This window comes from Ochotona princeps, chromosome 18 (assembly GCF_030435755.1).
Source record: "Ochotona princeps isolate mOchPri1 chromosome 18, mOchPri1.hap1, whole genome shotgun sequence".
Classification (NCBI taxonomy): Eukaryota; Metazoa; Chordata; class Mammalia; order Lagomorpha; family Ochotonidae; genus Ochotona; species Ochotona princeps.
The window spans coordinates 34077989-34103323 of record NC_080849.1 but is presented as its reverse complement, the minus strand read 5'-3'; positions in this window follow the sequence as shown (position 1 = coordinate 34103323).

The window sequence follows — 25335 nt, the reverse complement described above, 5'->3', positions numbered from 1 at the left end:
CATGGGAGTTCCCCAGGTTCCTCTACAAGGCCCAGGGTCCCACATGTGCCAGCAGGTGTAGTAGTTCTGTGTGGCATGGTCTATTCTCAGTCCTGGCTTTTGCATGTGCTCACAGGTGCTGTAGTTTGGCCCAGCACAACAGCCTCCCAGTCTTGGCTCCTGTGAGTGTCAGGTGGGTTTCTATCAGGTGAGGTCTGTGGTCCAGCCTGGATTAGTCTGTCACCAGCCCCAGCTCTCCCAGTGCAAATTGGTGGGTGCTGCATTCCCATGGAGGTAAGCCTATAAGTGCCTTACAGAATCTTCCCCCAGATCCAGTTCTGTCACAGTCTGGTGGGTTTTGTGGCCCAGCCTTACATGGCACTGTGGCCCTGCTCAGACACTGGTGAATGGGTACTGAGGCCTAGCTTCAGCCTCAGCTTTTGTGTGCACCAGTGGGCAGTAGGCACTATTATTTAGCCCAGACCACGTTTCCCACATGGGTGGTGCCTTGGCCTGACATGCCCTCTGCTTTCCCCCTCTAAACCACTGCATCTCAGCTCCCTTACCTACCTGTGAGTGCAGTGGCCTGGTCTATGGAAACCCCAGGAATCATGAGCCACTCCCACTCTAACAGGTCCTCAGAGCTCCTTCCCTGGGCAATCTGCAGTACTCTCCGCTGGAGGTTGGGGTGGCATTTCCCAGCCTAGAGTTCCCTGTCTTCCTCACATATCTTTAAAAAAAAGAAAACTAAAATAGGCACTATGCTGCCACGCTGGTATAGTTAGCACAAATTTGGCATTAATCAGGCCCAAACTGCCCACCAGCTATTGAATACTTTCCTCTAAACAGTGTAACACTTGCATAGTGCCTATAGCTGAGGTAAGCACCAAGTTTCAAATGTGGTTCATTTATAGGAATTGGGACTAATTTGACAGCAGAATTTAGAGGCCCTGTGATCATTTGGAGCATCTGCAGCCCTCTCTGTGGACTTCTGTGCAACCTGAGTGTTTAAGCATGGAATCGTGCTTGATGGTCTGCAGGGAGACGCCCTAGGGTGTTTGGTCCCAACTGGGGACTGAAAGAACCGTCCACCCCAGAAATCCAACAGCAAACTCACTTAATCTCAGAGACCTCTTTCTCTCTCGGGGAAGTGTCTGGGGCTGAGGAATTTATTTGAAGTCATCTGAATAATGTGCTAAATTTTACTGACTCCTAACTAATTCTCCCGTACTTAATTAAAATGCTATCAAGAGTTATACTGGTTTGGCCAATGGGACGTGAATAGAGGCAGCCTACTCGTTACTGCCTGCGTAGAGTCTTTATCACTCTGGACTGCCTGCTCATTCTTCACATTACTTACCGGACCTGGCTGGTCTGTCCAACTTGCAGCGGGGACGTCTTCTTCACTCTTTTCAAAAGGCGCCTATATGAACCTGTCTTTGAACAAAGAAAACGCCATGCATTTCAGTGCTCATTTGACTGTCTGGTTCAGTGTGTACCGAAGTAGCATCCTGGATCGTTCCTCAGGTCATCCTGGCTGTAATGAGCTGAATGTGTTGCCTAAATTCACGTGTTGAAAACTGACTCTTCAGTGCAGCCAGCTGCTCTCCTGAATGCTCAGTGCTCTTCCATCTCCTGCCCTTCTGCCTTCTGCCATGTGAGGGTGTGGTGCCGAATGCCAGTGCCCAGCCCAGCCTTCCAAACCTCCAGAGGTAGATGAATTCACTCTTTCCATGAGAGAGCTGATCTCTGAGCTTTGCAGGGAGCCCATGCAGAGGTGGCCTGTGGGAGCAGCACAGCACAGACCAGGACGCTGTGAGGTTGTCTTGCAGGCTGGAGAAGTGAGTTCCAGTCCTTATATTTTTGGCCTTGATTGGAGCTTCCAACTTTTTATTTTCCTTGCTCTTTTCCTTGCAATGTATAGTTGGTATTTTTGACTCTGTGGTGGTTTGTTTTAGGGTCACTGGAAACCCAACACTTTTGTTTTCTGCTTTTGCTTTATCGTAAAGTAATTCCAATGATATGCATTCTTGCTACAATAGCTGCTCTTATCCTATTTAATTTTTTGTTGTGACCTTTATTTTTCTTTCTGTTGTCTCCTTCCTCAAAATAAATATACAAAGTATTCCCATAACCTACCGTAAGATCATTCTTGTGAGGTGGGCATTGTGGTACTCCATGTGACACAGGCACCCCATATCACAGGAATGCTGGGTCTAAATCTCAGATGCTCTTTTTTTTTAAAAGATTTATTTATTTTTATTGGAAAGTCATGTATACAGAGAGGAGGAAAGACTGAGAGGAAGATCTTTCGTTCGATGATACACTCCCCAAGTGGCTCCAACAGCCAGAGCTGAGCCAATATGAAGCCAGGAACCTGGAGCCTCCTCCAGGTTACCCATTTGGGTACAGGGTCCCAAGGCTTTGGGCCATCCTCGACTGGTTTCTCAGGCCATAAGCAGGGAGCTGGATGGGGGAGCGGAGCTTCCGGCATCAGAACTGGCACCCGTATGGGATCCCAAAGCATTCAAGGTGAGGACTTTAGCTGCTAGGCTACTGCATTGGGCCCAATGCTCTGTTTTAACTCTAGTTTCTTGTTAATGCTTTTTTGGAAAACAGTGGAAGCTGGTCCAAGTGCTCTGATTGGGAATGGAAGACATGGTTGGAATTGCAGAAGGCTTTGTCCTGGACTAGTGCTGGCTGGGGGAACCATTTGGGGAGTGAACCAGCGGAGTGAAGTTTCTCTGTCTCTCCTGTCATTTTGCCTTTCAAACACATACATACCTTTTTTTTTTTTTTAAACATAATTCTTTCTGGGGTTGGTACCATGGCTCAACAGGCTAATCCTCCACCCTGTGGTGTCAGTATTCTTAATGGGCACCCGTTTGTGTTCCAGCTATTCCATTTTCCATCCAGCTCCCTGCTTATGGCCTGGGAAAGCAATGGCGGACTGTCCAAAGCCTTGGGCCCCAGCACCCATGTAAGATATCCAGAGGAGGCTTCTGGCTCCTGACTTCAGACCAGCTCATCTCTGACAGGTAAGGCTATTTTGGGGAGTGAGCCAGCAAATGGGAGATAATCTCTCTCTACCTCTCCTTCTGTCTGTATATCAGCTTTTCCAACGAAATAAATAAATGTTTTTTTTTTTTTTAAATTATTTCCTTGGCAAGATCCTACCACCCCTTGCTGTAGTCCATTATTGCCCAGTATCTTGAAAGAAAGTGTTCTGACTTTTGTCTCTGCTTTTCGCTTAATCTCCCACAACATCCTATTTTTGCACATTTAATTTTTCAAGCGCTCCCAATTGCTGTGCGCCTTTTGGCTTCATTTGATGCTATTGTTCACTTCCTGTTCTACGAAACTCAAATTTCTGGGTACCTGAGACACCTTTCCTCTCAGTCCAAGTTTCTAACCAAAGTGCAGTTCTTCGATTTTGTATTTTCCAGTGTGGTCTTTTTTGTTTGTTTAATTCTCATGTAACTCCAGTCTGCACTCTGTTAGTCATCATGCATTTCCTGGCTCCCTGTTACATACGGAAGAAGTCCATGTGGCTTATTACGCTACCCAAGGCCTTTCTGGAGTTGGGCCAATGCACCTGGATCATTTCTCACCACAGACCTGTCACTGCAGCATTTGGTGTGGCCAGTCTGGTGGCGGTGACGCCAACATCCCTAAACGTAGCTGCTCCGTACCTTCCCATGGCATTCCTCAGTACGGGTTCCAGCTCAACACATATACACTGGATAGATGAAGGGAGTTTCTGCTCACCCACAATAGGATGATTTCCATTATTCTTGGGTTGGTTCTCCTTCTATTATTTCCATGAAATTTTTTTGTAGTCCATTCCCATCTCTTCTCCTAGAAGCACCTGGGACACTTATTTTATGGTATTAAACCTATGCTACGGTTTCCACTTTTACAATCTTTCCAGTGTCCACCGTACAACCAATATATATCAAGTGCTAAATGGATGAAAGACTTACTGCAGTCCTATAAAACCGTGCAGCATGGGGCTCTTGGGATATGAACTTTGTGCCCAGATAGAAAAGTTATACAAAAACATTAAAAACCCCATTTAATCTCAGAGAGAGAGAAAGAGAGAGAGAGAGATCTTCTATATACTTGTTTACTCCCCAAATAGCAACAATGGCCAGAACTGTGCCCATCTGAAGCCAGGAGCCTGGAGCCTCTTCTGAGTCTCCCATGTGGGTATAGGTTCCCAAGGACTTGGGCCATCTTCTACTGCTTTCCCAGGCCATAAGCGTGGAGCTGGATGGGAAGTGGAGCAGCTGGGACATGAAGAGTGCTCATATGAGACGCCAGCACTTGCAGGTAGAGGGATTAACCAGTTGAGTCATTGCGCCCGCCCTGTAATCTGTGCATTCAAGCAGGTGTATAAGAAATCGTCATTTGGTTAATGAAGCTGTAACAGAGATGAATATATCGTGGTTATGGCAAGTACTAAGAATCATATTTGCCTGCCATATAATAAGTACGATTTCTACAGGTGTTCCTAGCTTCAGGATGCCAGAGATGCTGTTTAGTCATGATCTTCAGTGAGACTTCTCATGCCACTGGCACAGAAAAAGCAGCTAATGAGGAGGCCACTTGTGTCTTTTTGTTTGTTTGTTTGTTTTCGGTGCTTAAAGTAAAATGTAAAATGTCAGGCAACTATCCATGACTTACTCTTGGGAAAGACAACAGCTAATCATTAGTCTTCTGTTAACAATTAAAGTCTGATTTCTTTTCCTAATTTTGGTTGAGTTTGCTGTCGGTACTCTGCACTTCTAATAGGCCTTGTGGATTCAAAATAGAGTCTGCGTTGATTCCGAATTACCAAGCAATTAAACGAACTCCACATATTGGCCTTTAGTTTTATTTCCTGTATTCTGAAATCGACTTTAGTTACTGCATCAGTTCTAACTAATTTTGTATTTGTAGGTTAGTCGCAACAGCACTCCACTTTTCCCATGTAGCTCTCCCTAGTTCATCCTACTAAACCAAGGAACGGTCACTTCAGTGCCTGCATGAGCTCTGTAGGAAGGCAGCAGTACAGGAATGGGCTAAGTGCACACGGGTGGGCAGGAGTTTCTCCTAGTCCGGGAATGAGGAGGGTGCTAACTGGACTCCTTTGCGTTTGTCTTCCTTGGTTGAACGGGAAGACATAGTCCAAAGCTAGTTACAAAACTCCTCCACTCAGGGCCAAATTCCCTCAGCCTTCCTAGGGACCTTCTAGCTGAGGTGGTAATGGGAACAAAATCAGGCAAAAGAAACAGAGGGCTTGAAGCAGTGATGGCCGAAGCCCTGGGACAACCACCTCCAACAGGGACTCATTGGTTCTTTCTGAGAACACCACAAAGAGCAATTTCAATCTGGGGATTTTAGCAGGATCGAGGAGGCAGTGCCTGGTGGGGCCTCTCCGCTAACTCCTGGTTTCCCCTAGTTCCAACAGCCCTGGATCAGAGATCTCCAAAGATCCCGAGGGCCCTGCCTTGGAGCAGGTCACAGCCCCCAAGGATCCACTCATCACCGGAAGTCGCTGTCGCTGCCAGGCCTTGTGAAAGTGTGGAGTGACTTTTCCTTCTGTCTTCTTTTGATGATTTAGGGTCACTGAGGAGGAAAAGTCATTGCCATGGGTCACCCCAAGCCCATCAATAAATGAAAGAACATGCAAGGCAAATCCTAATTGATTTCGTTTCCTGCCAAACCCACTTGAAGCAGCTCCTTCAGCTGCGTGTGCCAGGTAGGGACTGACAAGGGGCGTTTCTCTGTGCCTGAATCCAGTGAGTCACAGCGATGCTTTCTGGTGCAAAACAAAGAAGCCAGCAAATGAAGGCAGTCATTTTGAACTACCCCACTTCTTTCCTTCCTTCTTGATGAAGCACCTAATGAAATGTGAAGTGGTCTTAAAAGCTCTAGGCAGAGAAACGCCTACATCGGGTAGCAGAGAAAGAGGGGGCTGCCGTGCAAACAGCTCAGGCTTGTCAGTGCAGGTGTGCAATTAACTGCCAGGCTGGGAATATACAACAATCCCCCAGGACCCAAGCGAAGAGAAGGGAAGGCCGCTTCCAATCCCTGATGGCTTCTGAGATTTCACCCAGTTCCAAATCATGTTCCTGCTGTCTGCCTTCTCTCCATCCCACTAAGCAAATTCTTCTAAGGTCACCGCCCTACGGAGTCCAGGTAGGAAGCATGGTTAAACCCTATATGACAACCCTCAGGCTTTTAGCATAGGCAAGTATGGTCTTGCTCACCCAGAACTGGGCACACACCTGTGGCAGGGTCCTGGGCTTCGCAGGAGCTGGAGGCTGACTGTGTGGGCGTGGCTGGCATCTGTGGGAGAGTTGGTTGAGCACTCCCAGGCTCGGGATTTGGAGCTGGTCCCAAGAGTTTGGGATGACACAAATTCCCCATCCCCCACCTCCTTTTTGTTTTTGTTGTAGAATTCCAAAGTGAATGAAAGTAGCACTGGTGTCTGGAGGAAAACTATCAGAGCCAGTGACTTCTCCCTGAGCACCGAGGTCTATATGGGCTCCAGCTCTTGCACCAGACACCTACCCAGCCTCAACTGAGGAAGACAGGAGCAGATTCGGGACGAGAACTGGGACAGATAACCTTTAGGAGGCCAAACACGGACAGCAAACCCCCAGAGCCTTGCTTGGAACACAAGGAAGTTCTGTGTTCAGGCTCCCTCTGGTGGATGGGGCTGTAAGTGCAGGCGAAGGATTGAAGAACTAGGTTGGCGACTTGCAGCCAAGAAAGGCAAGAAGCAGGCTCTGTAAAAGGCACCCCCAGCTCCACACCACTTGAAGTTGGGGGAAAATTGCACCCTTACTTTCAGGGAACATTCTGCTTGAGAGAATGATTGTTTTGGAAAGGTGAATTTTGGTCAGCAATGCAGACTGCTGAGGGACCTGGAGGAAGTCTAAGCTCTCTTTGCAAGAACGCCCAGATCTGCTGGAAACACAAATACAATGTGAACATAATTGTGCACTAAGGTTAGTGTTTCTCTGTATTTCTCCTCACTTGGGCAGTCCATCCCTGTCTGACCTTGGCTTTTGTGTTTCCAGGGCTTAACTCTGGGCTGAGTGCATCATGAGTCAAGTCCCCACGCTGCAGGTAGAGCCAAAATGACAGATTCAGAGGATGAGCTGGTAGGATTTTGCTGAAAAGACCAGTAAAAGATTTCTCTGGGCTGATGGGGAAGCAAAGAGACTGAAAAGAGGTGAAAGAGAGAAAGTCCATCCACCCGAGGAACACCGTCCCAGAGATTTGAAGGAGAAAGGACGTTCTCACTGATGTCTGTGTGTGACAAGTGTGGTCGTAGCAGAAGCATCCTGGGGGCTTTCTCAGGGTTTGAACTGGGTCCCCCTGGCAGGGGCAGTGTCTCTGGTGCCTTTTCCTCTCTTGTGCTGCGGGGTTTGCATGTTTTTAGCTGTTGAACGATGGCAATGACGTTGGCTTTGGAATTGCAGAATTTTATGTTGCTAAATGGAACAATGCGCTTTGTCTTCTCCAGGGGACTCGGAAAGCCCGGTACTCCACGTGCTGCCATGGAGGTGCATGGGCATGGAGGTGCATGGGCATGCAAAGGGACGTGGCACAGACGCTCCAGGCCTTTCTGGCTGGAGATGCTTTTCATGCTTACAATTATTTTTTTAAGGAGACGAATTTTGCAAGATAGTCATAGAAACACCAACAGATCAGGTTCACATCTGTGAGAGACTAAATCAATTCCTAGAATTGCCTTTCAGACCTCTTGTCATTTGCAGTGATTAAACGTATTTGTTGTTGAGACAGGATTTCTGTAGCTTTTTGCTAAAAGCAATCTTGATGGGTACAATATTCATCGTCACTTTTCACATTAAAGCACTTGAAAAAGTTGAAATTCCGCTTTGCTTTGCCTATAATTACCTTAAAATTTTTGTTTTTCTACAAGGAGAAAAAGAGATGGTTTTCCAGCTCCAGGAAAATTGAAACATACACCTTCCTTCGTGGTTGAATTACTCAGCACAAAATCAGTAAAGACCAATCAGGACCGAGTGAAATGGCTTGATGGGTTGATTCTCTTAGTTGTATGCACTGGGATCCTGTATGGGCGCCAGTTCATAACCCGGCTGCTCCACTTCCCATCCAGCTCCCTGCTTCTGACCTGGGAAAGCAATAGAAGATGGCCCAAAGTTTTGGGACGCTGCACCTGTATGGGAGACCCAGAAGAAACTCCTGCTTCCTGGCTTCAGATTGGCTCAGCTGTGGCCATTGCAACTGTCTGGGGAGTGAACCAGCAGATGCAAGATCTTTCTCTCTGTCTCTCCTTCTCTCTGTAAATCTGCATTTCCAATAATAAATAAATAAGTCTTTAAAAAAGACAAATTAGTCAGTTTAACATTATGTTGTAGAGTTAATTTGAAGTCGTTATGGTTTGACAAATGAACAATGAGTAAAGTCTCCTATACCAAGCAAACATGCTTATTAATCACAAGGTTAAAAGTTACATAAGCAATGAAACATTCTTCATAAAGTAGATCCTCACAGGAGAGCTTCTTGCCAACAATCTACCCAGGGCTGGGTTTTCTAATGACAAGACACTAAGCATCACAAAAAATTGCCTTCAATGGAGGATGATTATATTCCTAGTTTCTTCAAGCTCTCTGAGTTCTTTATGTCCTGATTCTTCCTGGTCTTTATAAACCAAATGTTCAAACCTTGCTCCGTGCTCTGTGATTCTGTCAATATTTCTGCTATTAAAGCCTTGTGATCTGGGACAGGCAGCGTGGCAAGGTGGAGTAAACTGTCAGAGGGAGACTCTGCATTGCATGTTGGAGTGCCTGGGTTCAAATCCTGCTTCCACATCCCATTCAAGTTACGACACATGCCCTTATGTATCAGCAGTGCTGGTCCAGGTGCTACACACGGCCTCACGCATCTGCAGTGCTGGTCCGGGTTCTGGGGTCACTGTTCCTCAGGACGGAAACCTGAATGGATTCCCTAGCTCCTGGCTCTGCCTGGCCCAGCCCTAACCCCAGTGATGTTTTGGGGAGTGTACCATTGTATATCTTGGTATCACTCTGCCTTTCAAATGAATAAAAAGAATCAAGTTAACATTCAAAAACCTGGTGAGCTATAATTTTAACTTTAAGTAAGCTTCATTTAATAAACTCAGACTTATTTTTGGCATGGTTTATTGGTATTCACTGTTTTCTCATTTATGTATTAAGATATTAAACCTTTGTCTAGCAAACATTTTCCTATGTGTGGTTCATATTTTATCTTTGCAGTGATATTTAGAGAATTTGCTGTCTAATTTATAATCTGATTTCATCATTTTGGTTCTTATATATGTTTAAGGGAACTACTTCAAAGCTAGGATGATAAAAAATTACCCATATTTTCTTTTATAAAAGTATTTTCATGGCTTCTTAAATAATTTTCAAATCTTTGATTCATCTTGAACTTATTTTGGTACAAAAAATGCTAGAGAAACAAGCTTATTTATTCTGGAAATAGCTAATATATTATTTCAGTGAAATTTGTTCCACTGCTTGAAATGTCACTTCAATCATAAATTGAATTTGTATGTCTGCTTGCCTCACCCTATAGGGGGTTACCCTGGTTGTTTAGAGCATGGTGATAATAGCTCCTTGCCTGTCTTTGTGGGGTGTCTGTTGGATTTAACTCATCAGTTTGCGTGCAGATGCTGCTAAGCTTACCAAGGGTCACCCCCCTCCCCAATAAGCTGACTGTAAGTTGACAGTACTCTAAATGAGAATGCCTGGATGTGCCTATGTTATTGGACATCACAGCCCAGCAATACAGCACACCACTGCTCAGGTGTTCTCCCTCCTGACTGTTGGGCTGACCGCCTGGCTCTGCCTGACCTCATGGTGGAGGCTTGGACAGCAACTCACTAGCCTGGGAAGAGATCTAAATTCAGCATTCAAAGTGTGGTATGTACTGCATGTATTCTGCTTTCACCACATCGTAAAGTTGAAAAACACTGAGTTTTGACCCATGATGAGTCAAGGACCCTCTATTTAGACCCATGCTGCAACTCTAATTCAGGATTTTGTAACAATTGGTATCACAAATTCTCAATGGTCTGCTTAAAGAATGTCTTGAACCTTCTTGCATTTTTATTCTTCCAGAAGGATTTCTTAAAATAGTACTTACCATAGCAGGCATTTAATCTAGTGTTTTTTTTTCCCTTGATTTTTCAAGAAAACTAATTATTAAAGTAATATAGGCTCACTACAACAAATTAAACCACTCATTGCTGAACCTCTATTCTGATTTTTTTCTATGTTTGGGGACAAACACACCTGAATAAGTGTCTCCAAAATGCCAGTGGTGTATTGACTAGGCTTTCTCAATAATTATTTGGAAGGAAATACTGTTTTTTTTTTCCCATTTCTGGCTCTCAAATCATGTCATGCCTGAATGTTTTAGATTTTTATATGTATCCTGTGATAACACCACTCATCTACATCTTAGATACTGCATGGGATAGTTTCTGATTACAAACATAGTTCAAGCTTATCTTAGCAACATGGTTCTCAAAGCATGTTCTTTAAGGCATAGATCATGCATGATATGGGGGTAGATAACCTCAAAGTGTTCAAGGAGAATGCGTATTGTGAAAAATACTTTTCCCAGATTTTAATTTATTTACATCAAAAAAGCTTATCTTTTAAAAAAATTTAATTAAAAAATTTTGGGAGATGCAGAGAGACACAAAGAGATAACTCAGTTGCTGATTGAGCCTCCATGCTGGCTGGGGTTGGGCCAAAGCTGGAAGCCAGGGACTCAAACTAGAGCTTGCATATGGAACCCAGTTATCTGAGCCATCGCGACAGCCTACCAGGATGCACATTGATCATAAACAGGATCCAGGAGCTGGAGCCAGGGACTCTGATGTGGGGTGGGAATGTCCTAACCCAACCATCCACCCCAACCTTATCTTTTAATATTGGTTTCAATTCGTGTCCCAGCTGCTCCACTTCCCATCCAGCTCCCTGCTTACGGCATGGGAAAGCAGCAGAGGATGACTTAACACCTGGGGTTGGGCCCCTGAACCCATGTGGGAGACCTGGAAGAAGCTCCTGGTTGCTTGTTATGGAATGCTCCAGCTCTGGCATTGTGATCATTTCAGGAGTAAATCAGCAGCTGAAAGATTTCTCTCTCTAATTCTGCTTTTCAGATAAAAATAAAATAAATCTTAAAAAGATTTTTTTTTGTTTCCTCAAAACATTTTGGAGTGCCCTCATGCACTGTACACATCAGTGTTTCCAGGGCAATAAATTTGGAAAACACAAAATGGTCTCTTTTGCTTTTGGATACTTGTAGTTTAGGGAAACAGAAGCTGGGCTAAGTCCTATAATAAAGTTTTAACTTTATCTAGTCACCATTTCCCAAAGATATTTGATTAGGGAAACTGTTCTGCGTATTGACACTTTGCTTGTAGACACCTTTGAGGGTGGGGTTGGCGCGTTTGCTCAATTGGCTAATTCTCCACCCTCAAGTGCCAATAACTCACATGGGAATTAGTTTGTGTTTCGGTTGCTGCACTTTCCATCCAGCTGCCTGACTGTGGTCTGGGAAACCAGTGAGGATTGCACAAAGCCTTGGGACCCTATATCCATGTGGGAGACCCAGAAGAAGTTCCTAGCTCCTGGTTTTGGAACGGCTCAGCTCTGACCATTGCAGCCATTTGGAAAGTGAACCAACAGATGGAATATCTTACTCTCTGTATCTCCTCTCTGTAAATCTACCTTTCCAATAAAATAAATAAGTCTTAAAAAAATTAGGGAGCTGTGCTAACAGAGTGACTGATATAGCTGTTGGATGCAGTGGTGCGGTAAGGAACCTAGCCCAATTCCCAGGTCTCTGACTTTCATAAATGGATGAGTGACAGTGTCACTGGCTGTGGTGAAGGCTGGACGGGGCAGATCAGTTTTGGATATATTACACTTGAAGGCCTCTGAAAGGCTTGAGTGGAGATATCTAAGAAGCTGAGATGATAGAGTTGTGGGATTCAGGTGATAGGTCACAGCTAGAGAATCCTGGGTAAGAAAGATGGCTTTGCATTAAAGCATGCTGTCGAAAAAGGCCCATTTAACAATGTACATAACTTACCTAGGAAGGGTCAGCACTAACTTTCTAATGCAGAAGATATTATCATATTAGCTTACTATCACTTTAAAGCAGAGATCAGGCCTCTGAAGGAATGGACATTAGCACGGGTGAATTTTGAGTGGAGTGGCGGCACAGAAAGGGTCTGTGGTGGTGACTGACGGGCATGTCAGAACTCAGGTCCCTTTCTTTCATGCTGCAAAGTGTGCCAACCTCCCCATTACCCTGCGCCTCTACTTGTAATTCTATTTTGATGGACAAGATATATCCTGACCAAAACTACCGTGAGTCAACTTTGAAGGGAATTAGTCTGAAGTTAACACCCTGCTTATTTATTTAGCACGTATGGCTTTCTGGGCATCTTGTACTCCCATGTGTGCAGTCAGGATGGACTTGTAGAACATGACTGTGGGTCTTGGGCCTTCCTCCTTGCTCACGTTCAAGTCAAAGTGAAGCAAGAAGCTGAGGGAGTGTGGAAGGTGATTGTCCAATGTGCAGGTTGGTGCTGGGGGTTCTTTGCAGAGTGGGCCCATTTAAAGTGAGGGGGAGATATGGGAAGGAATCTTGCCTTGGCTTATACCTTGCCTTGGGTTTATACCTTGCCTTGGCTGCTACCACCAACCAGGCAATTTCAGAGAAGCCTTCAATGCTCCCTTCACCTTAACTCTCAGAGTAATAGCAACACTTGCACTCCACTCCTCAGTTCTCAATCCTGACTTGTACAGAAGTCAGCAAGATACATAGTTGTGAGAGGGAGTGGGAAGGTACAAAATGCTCTAAAATGTGACATATTTTCATGGTTGCATTTTAATATAGTTACCACTAGGTATCCTGAAGGTAGCAATTCCCTGGAAGGGGGTTTAATCATCTGGCCGCACCATAGGTGGACTCCATTTAACCTGTGTGTTCTGGTTGATTAGGTTATTGTGTGTAGAGTGCAGGAATTTCAAACTCAACTCCCTCTTTTCTCCTTTTGATATAACTTTAATGAGATTCCCCCCCCCCCTTCTTTTATTGCATGGCAGGCTGCTGCTAGAATAAATATAAAGAAGATTTTTAAAAGGCAGGAAAGCTGGGGAGACGGAAAAATGCACAGGGCAAGGCAGGAACTGAGGGTGGGGAGGCTGCTCTCAGATCTGCTCGCTTCTCCTGATGACTTGGGGATTCCTGGGGTCCTTCCTTAGTGATAGGTATTCTGAAAGATAAGAGAGGTGGCATGACCAGACCTACTGAGGGAAGTGTCTTTTTAAAATTGTTTAAAGGGCACCACTAAGAATGCTCCATCACCAGGCCCAGGGATCCAGCTCTATCCTTAGTCTGGCTCAGGTTATGGCAGCTTTGTCTAGCCTCTCCCTGCACAATGGGCTCGTGTTTCTCTGCCTGGGGAGTCCTGCAGGCTACACCGGGATATTTAAGATGATTTGGAGATTTGGGAGGAGTGTATTTTTTCAATAGACCAATCCAGGTAACAGTTCACAGCATTTATTCTTAGTTGAAGCTCTTGTGATTTCTTAATCATAGGGTCATTTATTAAATCGTAGTTACTCTATTACAACAGGGTTGTTGCCTACCACTCAGGGCTTCATACCTTTTCCTCTCTGTTGGAACTGTGTGTGTGTGTGTGTGTGTGTGTAGGTAGGGAGTTAGGGGATCAGACTATGTCATGCTAAAATAACTCCTTTGACATAAAGATTATTTAGAATAAAAAACAATTGAGAAAACAGTAGACACCAAAGAAAAACTCTTTGCCTTCCTTGCTGTTTGTCTAAAATAATCTTCATTACTGGAGACCACTTTAGACCCTTCTTAGTCCAAGGGCAGCACCGAGAGAAGTCTACACAACAAGCCTTACTAAGATCACGTTTATCTTCTGTTATTTTCTTTCATGAATTTACTTACCCATAGTTCGCTGCCCCTAAGAACCTTTTCTTCCTTATGTCACCTCTCACAGTTTATTGCTTGTTGTTAAGACCCCATGGTCTTGAGATACTAATTATTGAGTCTCTCCTATATGTAAGTATGTCCCACACATAGGTTAACCACCTATGTGTGATTAACTCTACTTTTTGTGTCTTTTGCCTGCGTTTATTTTTCAAAGGATTATTTATTTTTATTGGGAAGGCAGATTTATAGAGAGAAGGAGAGACACAGAGAGAAAGATATTCCATCTGCTGCTTCACTCCCCAAATGGCCTCAACAGCCAAAGTTGAGCTTCTTCTGGGTCTCCCAGAGAAGTGGGATGACTTGATGCTCAGTTTAAAGCAACATTTGAACCTTAGTCTGATTCTTGGCCACTCTTTACATCATATCAAATTTTCTCCGATTTGATTCAGGATGGCAGGGAGCTTTGCATTCGTATTTGAACTCTGGAGTCAATACCTGGAAGTCGGGTGGGTCTCCAGAAAGGAACAGCAATAATAAATCACTGACACTTGGAGGCATTTAGTACATCTTCGCTTTTTCTAGAAGATCTCTACCAACCTTCTACATGTCACCATGCTGCAGTTCTTATGGGCAAGTCTAGGAGTCAAGTGGATGCCCTTTTGATAAAGGACTGTTCTTGGGAGGAAGGCAGTGTGTTCCCTGGCCCTTGGGAGTTAGTTCCTCCTTCAAGACAGCCTTTAGTCCCATCTAAACCAAGAACATGGAAAGGTACGGGCAGTGTCTGGCACTGTAGGTGTTGTTGTGGAACAAGACATCATAATGGACCAGGTTGGTGAGTTGTATCAGTTAGGATTGAGAATTGAGCCTGTGGAAACTGTTTTCAGTGTCACTGCCTTTTTTTTTTTTTTTTTTTTTTTTTTTTCTGTTACTTGGGAGACAACTCCAGTGCTTTCTTTTAGGGCAGAAAATACTTACTGTAATTTGACTTACTCCGCTCTGCCAATTTTACTCACTATTCACTTAGAGTATTTTATAGCTGCCAGCGCAAGAACTCCAATGTAAGTTTATACTCTCTTGAGATGTCTGGGTATGAAGCATCCCATTCCCCTGGCTCCAGGCTCTAGATCAATGGTTCTCAATCCTGACTTTACATTAGAAATCCCTGAGGGGTTGTTAAAAATCCTGACTGTGGGGCTCATCCCGCGAGAACCTGATCTAATTGCGCTAGGTGGAACCTGCGCGTTGGTATTTTTCAACAGCTCCCCAAGTGATCCTAATGTGCAGCCAAAATTGGGAGCCGCTGCTCCGGATGGGTGATTCATCCTACATAACTCGTCAACTGGAGTCTCTGTGGCTTCTGGGTCCATGCAAGTATGCTGTTGCCTTATGTGAGTTAGAAAAAGGCACCCCTTTTCCAGGATACATTAGAAAAATGAGACACAGCTGCCACCGAGACATGGCTTGGCAAGTGAGGTACAAGAGTTCACTATTCGGCAGGTCAGTCTTGGTGGTTTCCAAAGCTGGGCTTCTCTGGAGTCTCCTGAGTTAGCAGAATTCCAGGTCAGAGTCCCTTCTGGATGTTGGCCTTAGGTAAATCCTACCTTTTAAAGAAATGTGGAAGCAACCCTGCTATAATAGCAGCGTGAGGAACCCCTTGGACACTCTCCTCAGCTAGATAATCTTAACTGATGAACGTTTTCAAACAACAATCTAAAGTTATGGCAGTTATCTTAAGGGCACACCACAAATAGAGACATTTATTTAAGAAAATTTACTAACTATGTAAGAACAGTGAATGTTTCTGACCATTGAGCCACAATTCTTCCCTCCTTTCAGTTCAGTGTGTTGGAAGCTCTACTCTAGACAAGGGTGGGCAAGATGATAAGGTTTTGTTCAATGCCCTTAGCTCCAGTCTAGAACTCTGATTTTTTTCCTTTAGAGGAATAAGCTGTTAGAGCTTCTCATTCTTGGCCCTGTAGCTCCATGTTGCCAGAGCTAATTTCAGGCAGCTGAGGATATTGGGTCTAATTGCTCTGACTCTTATTAACAGAGTCAAATTTCTGTGCCAGGAGGTAAGCTAGGCCAAGAGGATCAGTGTTGCTGCTCCCTCCCAAAGCCTCACTTGGGTTGTAACTCCAAGGGCAGTAGACTTTTGTCTTCGCCACCAGTTCCAGAGCAAACGGCAGAGCAATTTTGCTCTTGGGAAAAGACAGGCCTTAAGAATACAGAACTCTATAGCTCTCTTTGAGGGCACTGGTTTGTTGGAACAAAGTGTAGACAAGTTTAAGCCTAAGGGTGTACCTCCAAAACAATGGAGATTTTTGTTGGTAAGCAATTTTGAGGAAGCTGGTAATTTCATGATAGCAACAAAGTAAACCACAAACAGAAAGAATTAGGGAATGAGACAGTTAAAAAGAGCTCTCTTGGGATTGAAAAAAGCTTCAAAGACAAGCTTCAAAGATTTTCCTAATAAAGGGTTTCAAATTTAATTGGGTTGGATTGTGGAGCAATCAATGGCCTTGAGTATTATAGAAAGCAATAGGACAATCAGCTGGAAATTTGTTGAACCTAATAGCTCAGTATAATGCCAGTGAAGGCAGACCATAAATAACCTAAAAGAGTTCAAGGAATGAGACAATCAGAGTTCTGATGAAACACCTGCCACCTCAGGTTGTGAGCATACTCCAAGGTACACCATGGAATGCATGTTGGAGGATGCACAAAGGAGGAAGAATGGGTTTCGCAAAACCAGTCCAGTCAAGCCAACAACAGCAGAAATAACGCTTAGTGATGTGGGGGTAGGGAGTCAGTACGTAGAGCTACCACAGGATTTTATCAAAACTACTGAGTTTTCAATGAAAGAAAATCATGAAACTTGCAAAAAAAAAAAACCATAAATGTGTAACTCATTAACTGGATAAAGAGCAAAAAACAAAAGTCTTTGAAAGGACCTAGGTTTTGGACTTAACAGATAAAGAACTTGAATAACTATCATAAGCGAAAAGAAGTAAAGTTATGTATGATTATAGGGTTGTATCACTTAGAACATTGCAATAAGGATAGAAATTACATGAAAGGAGATAATTGGAAATTTTAGAATTGAAAAGTATAATAACCAAAATGAAAGGTTCACCAGAGGGAACTATTTATATAGAAGACAGAATAGTGAACTTGAAGATAGGTTGATAAAGACAATGTGGTTTAAAAAACAGAAGGAAAAAATAATACACAAGAGGAAAAGAAAAAAAAAAGAATAATGAACTGACTTCAGAGAAGTGTGGAGAATGATTAAGAAAAACAGGAGTACCAGGAGGATTACGAGGTAAGGGGGCAGAGAAAATATTTGTTGAGATGGATAAAAGCACCTCACATTTTATGTAAAAAAATCAATATGCATATTTGAGAAACTCAACAACTCGAAATAAGATAGAGAGATACGGATCAACATCTATTATAGTGAGAGATCAAGGAGTAACCTCCTGAAAACAAGAGAAAAATGATTCATCATGTACAAGGGACCTTGTCCACACATATGCCCAAGTGACACTGCAGCCACATTCAGCCTAGACCACTGCTTCCATTCTGGCTCTCACACTCACCAGTGAGAACCTCAATCCAGCCAGGGCATCCTCTTAGCTCCCCATCCAGGCCTGTTCCCAGCCCCAGATCTTGTGCGTGCCAGCGGTTGCTCTGACCTAGCTCTGCAGAGCCCATCCTCTGTCTTGACGGTTGCCATTGGATGTTGCAGCTTGACCTGACCTGGCCTGTCTCCGGTTGCAACTCATGCTACTGCCCAGTCTGCTCTCATCCCTGACTCATGCAAACTAGCAGGTGTGATAGCCTGGTCCAGCATACCCTGCATTCCAGCACGGCTCCTACACTTTGCAGTGAGCTAAGGCTGGCCTGGCCCTGGCCGGTCCATCCTCTTCCAAAACCACCCCACACATGTGTGGACAGATGGAGCTACCCTGCCTGGTCTGAACAACACCCAGGTCTGAATCATATGCTCACCCATGGGAATTATTGCCCACCAGGGGAAATTCTCAAGGTCCCCCATTATACCCACTCCAAACCCAGATCCTCCACATGCCAGTGGGTGCTAGCCACTTTATTGGTCATAGGCTACAACCACCATCTTGCATATGTATGAGCGGTGGATATTGTGGCCGGGACTGCCCCACACTGTATTCTTGGGTGTGTTTGCATGTGCTGCAGCCTAGACCAATAGAGCCTGTACTCAATTGCAGTACACATGAGTGTTGGGGAATTCCATGGTCACGCAAAGCTCAACCTGTCACCACTCTTAGTTCTAAGTAAACCAGCTGAAATTGCAGATCACAAGGATGGGCCCATACACCCCCACAGAATCCGCCCTAAGACCCAGTTCTCTTGTGTGCTGGTTAATGCCACGGCCGAGTCTAATATTACATGTCCCCTGTTTCAACTATCATTGGCAAATACTGTGATCTAGCCCTGCAAGGTAGGACCCCAGCCCTAGCTTTAGTGTGTACACACTGTTTAGTGTGATATTTGGCATTGATCCATACTAACTACCCCAAATCTGCTATCGCACAAGGGCTGGTACTTTTGTCAGAATCTCAAACGTCCTTGCATTCCCCCCTCAACATACAACCCCTGGGTGGCCCTTCAGCCACCCAGCTTGAGCCCTGCCACCTGGGAGCCCAACCCCTAGGCTTGTTGGTGCCTCTTTCTCTGAGTACCTGGCAGGGTGATGGGCTCAGGCCTTCAGACCCAAGCCTCTCTGAACAAACCGATCCACCCAGCTCCTAGCCCGTGGGTGACCGATGGGTCCAGGCCACCTGGCCCAGGGCCCTATAAATAAAGTTTGTATGAAAGTATTTAAAAATGTTCACAGAAAATGTCATTAAAAGTTTATTTTGAAACAAAATATTTTTGAAGTATATACAGTTTGTTTATAATATATACTTTATGATTCCATGAACTTTTTGAAGTCCTTCTTCTAGAATGAATTTCAGATTTTTTTGGTACCAAAATGTTTATCCTTTAATTCAACTTTTTCCGTGAGCTTTTTGGTGTTTCATCTATTTTTTCTACTGGCTGTGCATCTGTGTTTGTGCCCCAACCATACCACCTTGCCTTTTGGAGTTGTGCTGATTGAAACAGTTATCAAATGATTATACGTCAGATAAGTTCCTGGTTCATGGGAGCTCCTGGTAAGTTCCATATAGGTTGATATTAGCACAATCATTCTTACTCTCAGGTAAGTTTTTTTTTTTTTTAAGATTTACCCACTTGCTTGATGTTCGTGTTTTCTGTAGAGCGTAGCCCAGTATTCTAGAACATGGATCGCTCCTGAGCTTCCGCAACACCTGCACGAATGTAGGCATCTCTTGAGTATGCAGTATTTGCTAGACTCTGGGTGTTAACAGCCTCCAGTGAGTAAGGTCCTCTCACTTCCAACACTACTTTGTTTTATTTGGTTTGCCTGCCATTCTGAACCAAAATCTCCACCTTCAGCAGCTAAAACTGAGGGGCTTTGTGGAGAGATTTCCTGAATACATGCTTCTCTAGTTGTCTGCCTGCGGTCATTCTCCAGTCCTTGAAACAGCTGCTTTTGCTGATTTCTGTGGAGAACACTCTCCTAGGCTCTTCACATCTCCACTTGGAGGTGAGTTTTGGGACCTGTTTTGGATACTGGAGAGAACTGGTCCATGTGCTACAGGGAGCTGTGGAGTCTGCAGATGCCTGGGCCAGTAGCCAGTGAGGTGCCAGTCAGCTTGCACCTGCAGATGGAGGGAGTGTGCCTTTAGAAAATGCTGACCCATCTGCCAAGTCCTGCCTTGTGTTTGAATCTTCCTGGCTGAGGCTTCAGGCCTTGTGGGGCACACATCTTAGTGTGCCTTCTCCAGTCTTGTGCCACTGCTTGTGAAGTGTTTTGTTATCCAGTCACAGATAACTTGAGAAGCTTTGGATTATGATGATCAGAATAATTTCTGTAGAGTGTTGGATATCTAAAGGTAAAACCTTAAGTTTTGTTTCTAGTACTCTCCAGGTCTCCCCCCTTAGGGTGGGGCTGGCCATCTTCAGCTAGTTTTGCAGGTACATTAGCAGGAAACTGGGTTAAAAGTGGAGGAAGTGAGACTCAAACTGGCATCCTAATATGGGATGCAGATATTACAAGCAGAGGTTAACCCAACAGGCTGCAGTCCAGACCTCTTACAATTGTATGTTGATATATAACCTTCCTGTTTGCTTCATTAAGTTTTGAAGGGTCTTCAAAAAGTTTGCAGCAAATGCACATTATGCAAACGTAGATTTCGATTTGTTTTTGGACCAAAGTAAACTTATCATTTAATTCTATTTTCTATGGACTTCTTGAAACACCTTTGTATTTCTACTTGGAGTGTTTGATTCTTAGCAAAAACCCTGATTGCTCTCAATGCTATTGAAAACTCCAAGTGAATATAATTATAGTTGTTTGTAAGCACATTTCTATTTTTCTGGAAAAAATTAGCTGATAACTCAGGTCCAATTTTTGCCCCTTACTAGATGTGTCAGTGAAGAAATGACCAGCCTGGGCAGCCAGAGAACCTATACTGGAGTCTGACCATACAATGCTCACCAGTCATACACATTCTATGAGCTTCAAAATGCTCCTAAAAGACAAATATTTCTGACCAGGTAGTTAGAAAACTCTTCCAATACTAACATTTATGATTTGTTCCAAAGGTCTGGTAACCCTTTAAAGCAATCCTGCCTTTTTAGATAGAATTTGACACTATGATTCAAAATTTAATATTAACACATTGCTTGATGCAATAATTGCATTTTAGATATTTAGCCATCAGAAGTACATACGTAGGTCTGGAGTGGTAGCCTAGTGGCTAAAAGTCCTTGTCTTGCATGTGCCCGGATCCCATATGGGCGCTGGTTTGCATCCTGGCTGCTTGATTTCCCATCCAGCTTCTTTCTTGTGGCCTGGGAAAGCAGTCGAAGACGGCCCAAAGCCTTGGGACCCTGCACCTGCGTGGGAGACCTGGAAGAGGCTCGGGTTCCTGGCTTGGGATTGGCTCATGTCCAGCCATTGCAGCTACTTGGGGAATGAATCATTGGACAGATCTTCCTCTCTGTGTCTCCTCCTCTCTCTGTATATCTGATTTTCCATTAAAAAAAAAAAAAAGAAGTACATGCATGTGATAACTAAGACAATGTGAAGGGTTCATTACAGTATTGTTTGGGACAGGAAAATATCAGACATGGCCTTAATGGAATGGCTAGACTGTTGGTGAAGGCACTGGTCCTCTTACATTAGTAGTACTTGAGTTAGGTTCCTGCCTTCTGCCACAGGCTCCAGTCTCCTGCCTGTGCAGACCTGGAATAGCAACAAGGATAGCTCAATAACCTAGACTCCAACCACCTAAAGAAAAGTCTGGATTGAGCTTTTGTCCTCCATCTCTGGCCCTGCCCAGTCCCAGCTGTTGTAGGAATTACAGGGAATGAACCTTCAGGAGGAAACTCTCTCTCAAAAACATGTTAAAAAGTCTCTTAAAAATTCTTAAATGACTGAATAAACTAGGAAACATTTTGCTCAATGTTCTTTAATAGTTAGAGAGGAAAAAACCAAACACACAGAAAAACCCCCAAAACAAAACAGGAGGAACAAAAGACCTGTAGGTGCCGATATAGAAATATTTTTGATTCACGATATTAAGCCAAAAAGTTACAGAGCAACTCACACAAGGCGGTTCTGTTTTTTGTAAAATGAAACAAACACAAAGTGTTTATTGATGTATACACAAAGGATTAGAAGGAAATGCAGCAAATGTTTCAAGTTGCTTTCTGCCTGTGGTCATTTTGAGTGATTGGAAATTGTTGTTTGGAATAAGGTTGTCCAATGTTATTCTTATTTCTGTGGAAATAATTCTTCTAGCTCTTCATGGTTTGGGGAAGGTGGCAAATAAAAGAATGTTTGTATTGCAGGGATTTCTGTATTGCTTACAGCTTTTATTGGAGTGCCTTCATGTACTTGGTAATTAAATACATATATTGAAGTTCATCATCTGCTGTGAATTTCACTGCTGCTTTCTGAAGCCAAAGTTTGGGTGCAGAAGAAAGAATTTCTGAATGTCCATGGAGTTCCTGTTTGCCTGGGAGAAGAAAAAAAAAAAAAAAAACCAAACAGGAGCAGCTGCTGTGGTTGTGAGCACATTGCCAGTTGAGTAAAACAGCAGGGGGACCTGCTGGCCACCAGATTTGTCCAGCCTAGTGCAGGTGCCACTGTTGTTAATAAGAATGATTACTTACTTAAAAAAGAAAGTTGGGAGATGGGGGACTGACATAGACTATCTGTTGGTAATAAGCTGGAAATGTATATGACCCAGTTATTTAAATGCAACATTGTTCTCGATGAATTTTGTTGTGATCTTTAAATGCAAAAGACCTAGACATTGCTGGGTGGGAAGAAAGTGATCCCAGTGAATCTCTGTCGGGTGTTTAATTAAACCATAATATGTGGTAAAATAAATTAAGCATCAGTGAAATTACAAGTCACATTGAGTGTGGATTGGGATGTTTTAAAATGATGGATTCATGAGAGTATTTTATCTAGACAAACTGAAAATGTCCCAACCTTACCATTTTTAATCCTTTCTTGAAAGCATTCTTGCACAAGTTTTCTTGGTTGAAAAATGTGGTTGAAGATCGAGAGAGTTTAATTAAGAATTACAGAAGCTAAAGGTTATAAATGAAGAACATGAGAACTCCCTTGAGAATTGGTTCCTGGATATTTCAAAAAGGTCCATTTTTCTATTTTTCATTTGTGTTGTGTCTTATGGTCAACAACAAAATGTGACCTCATCAATGAACATTGCTGTCATAACAGCATCTTGATTTATTTTTCTATCTGCGTGTTAAAAATAAACCATTGTTTGTATTGCTGCTAAAATCTGGTTCCCTACCACTAGTATCCACTAGGGGTCACGCTGCCCACACGGGGGAAGTACCGATTGTAGTACGGGTGTTGACGTCCTAGAGTGTGACGATTCCTATGAATTCATCTCACTCACCTTATTGTTTAGAGAAAAAAAGGAACGCTGTTTTTCTTAAATTAGTGTTCAAAACATAGGAGACTCTTTGAGAAATTGTAATACAGGTTTGGGGAAGGTGGCATTAGGAAAAGACCATTTTGTAGGAGGTAGAGAGGATGGAGCCCTGCCTGGGAGTACTGGCTGGAGTTGGAGTGGTAAGAATGAAGTCCAAAGAGTGAGAGAGTGTGTCAGCCCAGGCTTCAGGGCTGGGTCCTGCTGCTTCTGCTTGCTAACCTAGATCTGTCTGGGGTCTCGTTTAAAATATGGGAATCATGTTAGCTACTTCAAGGCAGGTTTTAAGAATTACTAAATGTCTCTAATGTCTGGCACTTCATCCCTGATTGAAAAAAAAAAGCAGAAACTGCTGTTGTTAGCACGGATAATTTCCTTTGTTTCCTGATTTCAAACACCCACATTTTTGGAAAAGAATTTCTTATTTGGTTTGTTTTCTGTATCTTCAAGATGTGTGATTAGAAAGAGAAGCTTATGCTTATATTTCCTTTCTGTTTGAAAAACTTCTGTAACAGATTGTGTATTGAATTAAATTTGAGCTGGAGAAAAGAGTGAAATAGAGATGATGTGTTATTTTCTCTCAAAACAAAATAGCAACAGCACATACTCTGATTCTGTTTGGGAGAAAAAATGTATGCAAAGAACTGGAGTCAAGTTTTAAAAAGGAAATATGGATACAAGTAATGCCGCCTAGAGTATAGACAACTATTTCAAACACTGAGAGGAGCTGCTTGGACAGGAAAGGGGTTTATTTTGGTTCATGGCTTTGAGAGTCTCCAGGCCAAGATTGGGTGGGCTCACTACTCAGCTGTTCGGTACAGTGGGAGGATGGCAGTGTTTATGCCATTAGTGCATGACTTTGGGACTTCATTGCTTGGATTCAGAAGTCATATCCTCTTCGAACCACAACATATGGTTTGGTATAAAGCATTTGCTTTTAAGTCCAGCAGGCCAATATTTCATCTGAAGAAGGTTTTCGAGCCTCAGTTTATTTGTTAAATGAAGATAGTAATTCCTGTGTGAGAGTTAAATGAGATCGCAGCAAAGCAGGTGAGCTACTCTCAGTTTATTGCCTGTTTTCATCTCTGAGGTTTGCATGTTTCTGACCTTCCACAGACAAGGAGGAAATGTGTTCAAGAGAGTGGTGTTTCCCTTACTTACTGGGATTCTGAAAGAAAATTACTGGTGAGGGAATCTGGAAATGCTTCACTCAATAGGTGTATTTGAATTGCATCTTTGAGTTGTGTAGGTTTCAATAGAAAGAACTAGAAGGAAGGATATTATGGTGGTGGCATACGGTCTTGCATGTCATGGCCTGGAGACATCTTGATTTCTTTCAGAGCCCCGAGTAACTAAGCTTGATGAGAATCATAAAACATATAAAGAGTTGGATAGGAAGTGAGGCCATATCAAGGGAAGCCTTAAATGCAGGGCTTGGAATTTTGTCTCTAGTTAAGAAGCACAGATGGACATCAGTGCTAAAGAACAGAGGCTGGGGCTTTCGAAACACAAGAAATTTCTTTCCATGCATTTGGGATTAGGATGGGAATAAAATTACTCTTGTGTAGATGCATTTGTATAGACTTAAAATTGATGAATATATTGTCTCCCAAAATTGTTGAAAATTTAGTTGCTCTTATGATGGTATCAGGAGGTAGGATCTCAACAGGTGGTGGGTGAGTGGATTTCTGCCATTACCACAGGAGTTGGTTAGTTATGGTGGGAACTGGTCATCCTTTTCCCAACTGGCAGGTGCTTGCTTGCCCTTCCTCCCTGTCACAGCCACTGCCAGGTGCTGTCACCCTGTTTTTGGAGTTCCCAGTCTCAAGAAATATGAGCTGAGTAAATTTCTGTTAATTATAAATGACCCAGTTTGTCATATTCTGTTATGGCAGCAGAAAATTGACCAAGATATTTACATGTTATTTCTATTTAGTGGCAAAGTACATCTTTCCCTTGAATCTACACTTGAGAGTCCCAGAAACCCTACCACCTAGCCTCAGTTTCCTGCTGCACTCCACCTGCTTCCAGTGAAGATGACAGGTTCTGGGGAATTGGAAACGTTGGAGATGAAATGGGGATAAAATGGTATTTTAAGCCAGGAGAAGATAGTTCATGAAACACGCCCTGAAGTTACATTAGGGTGAAAAACTGTTGCTTGCCAAACACAGAGGGGAAGGGGTTTCCTAAGCATGTGGGTTGAGAATGAATTCTCAGATCCCATTTGTGCTTATTATGCTCTGCACTTTATTTCTGAGACAAA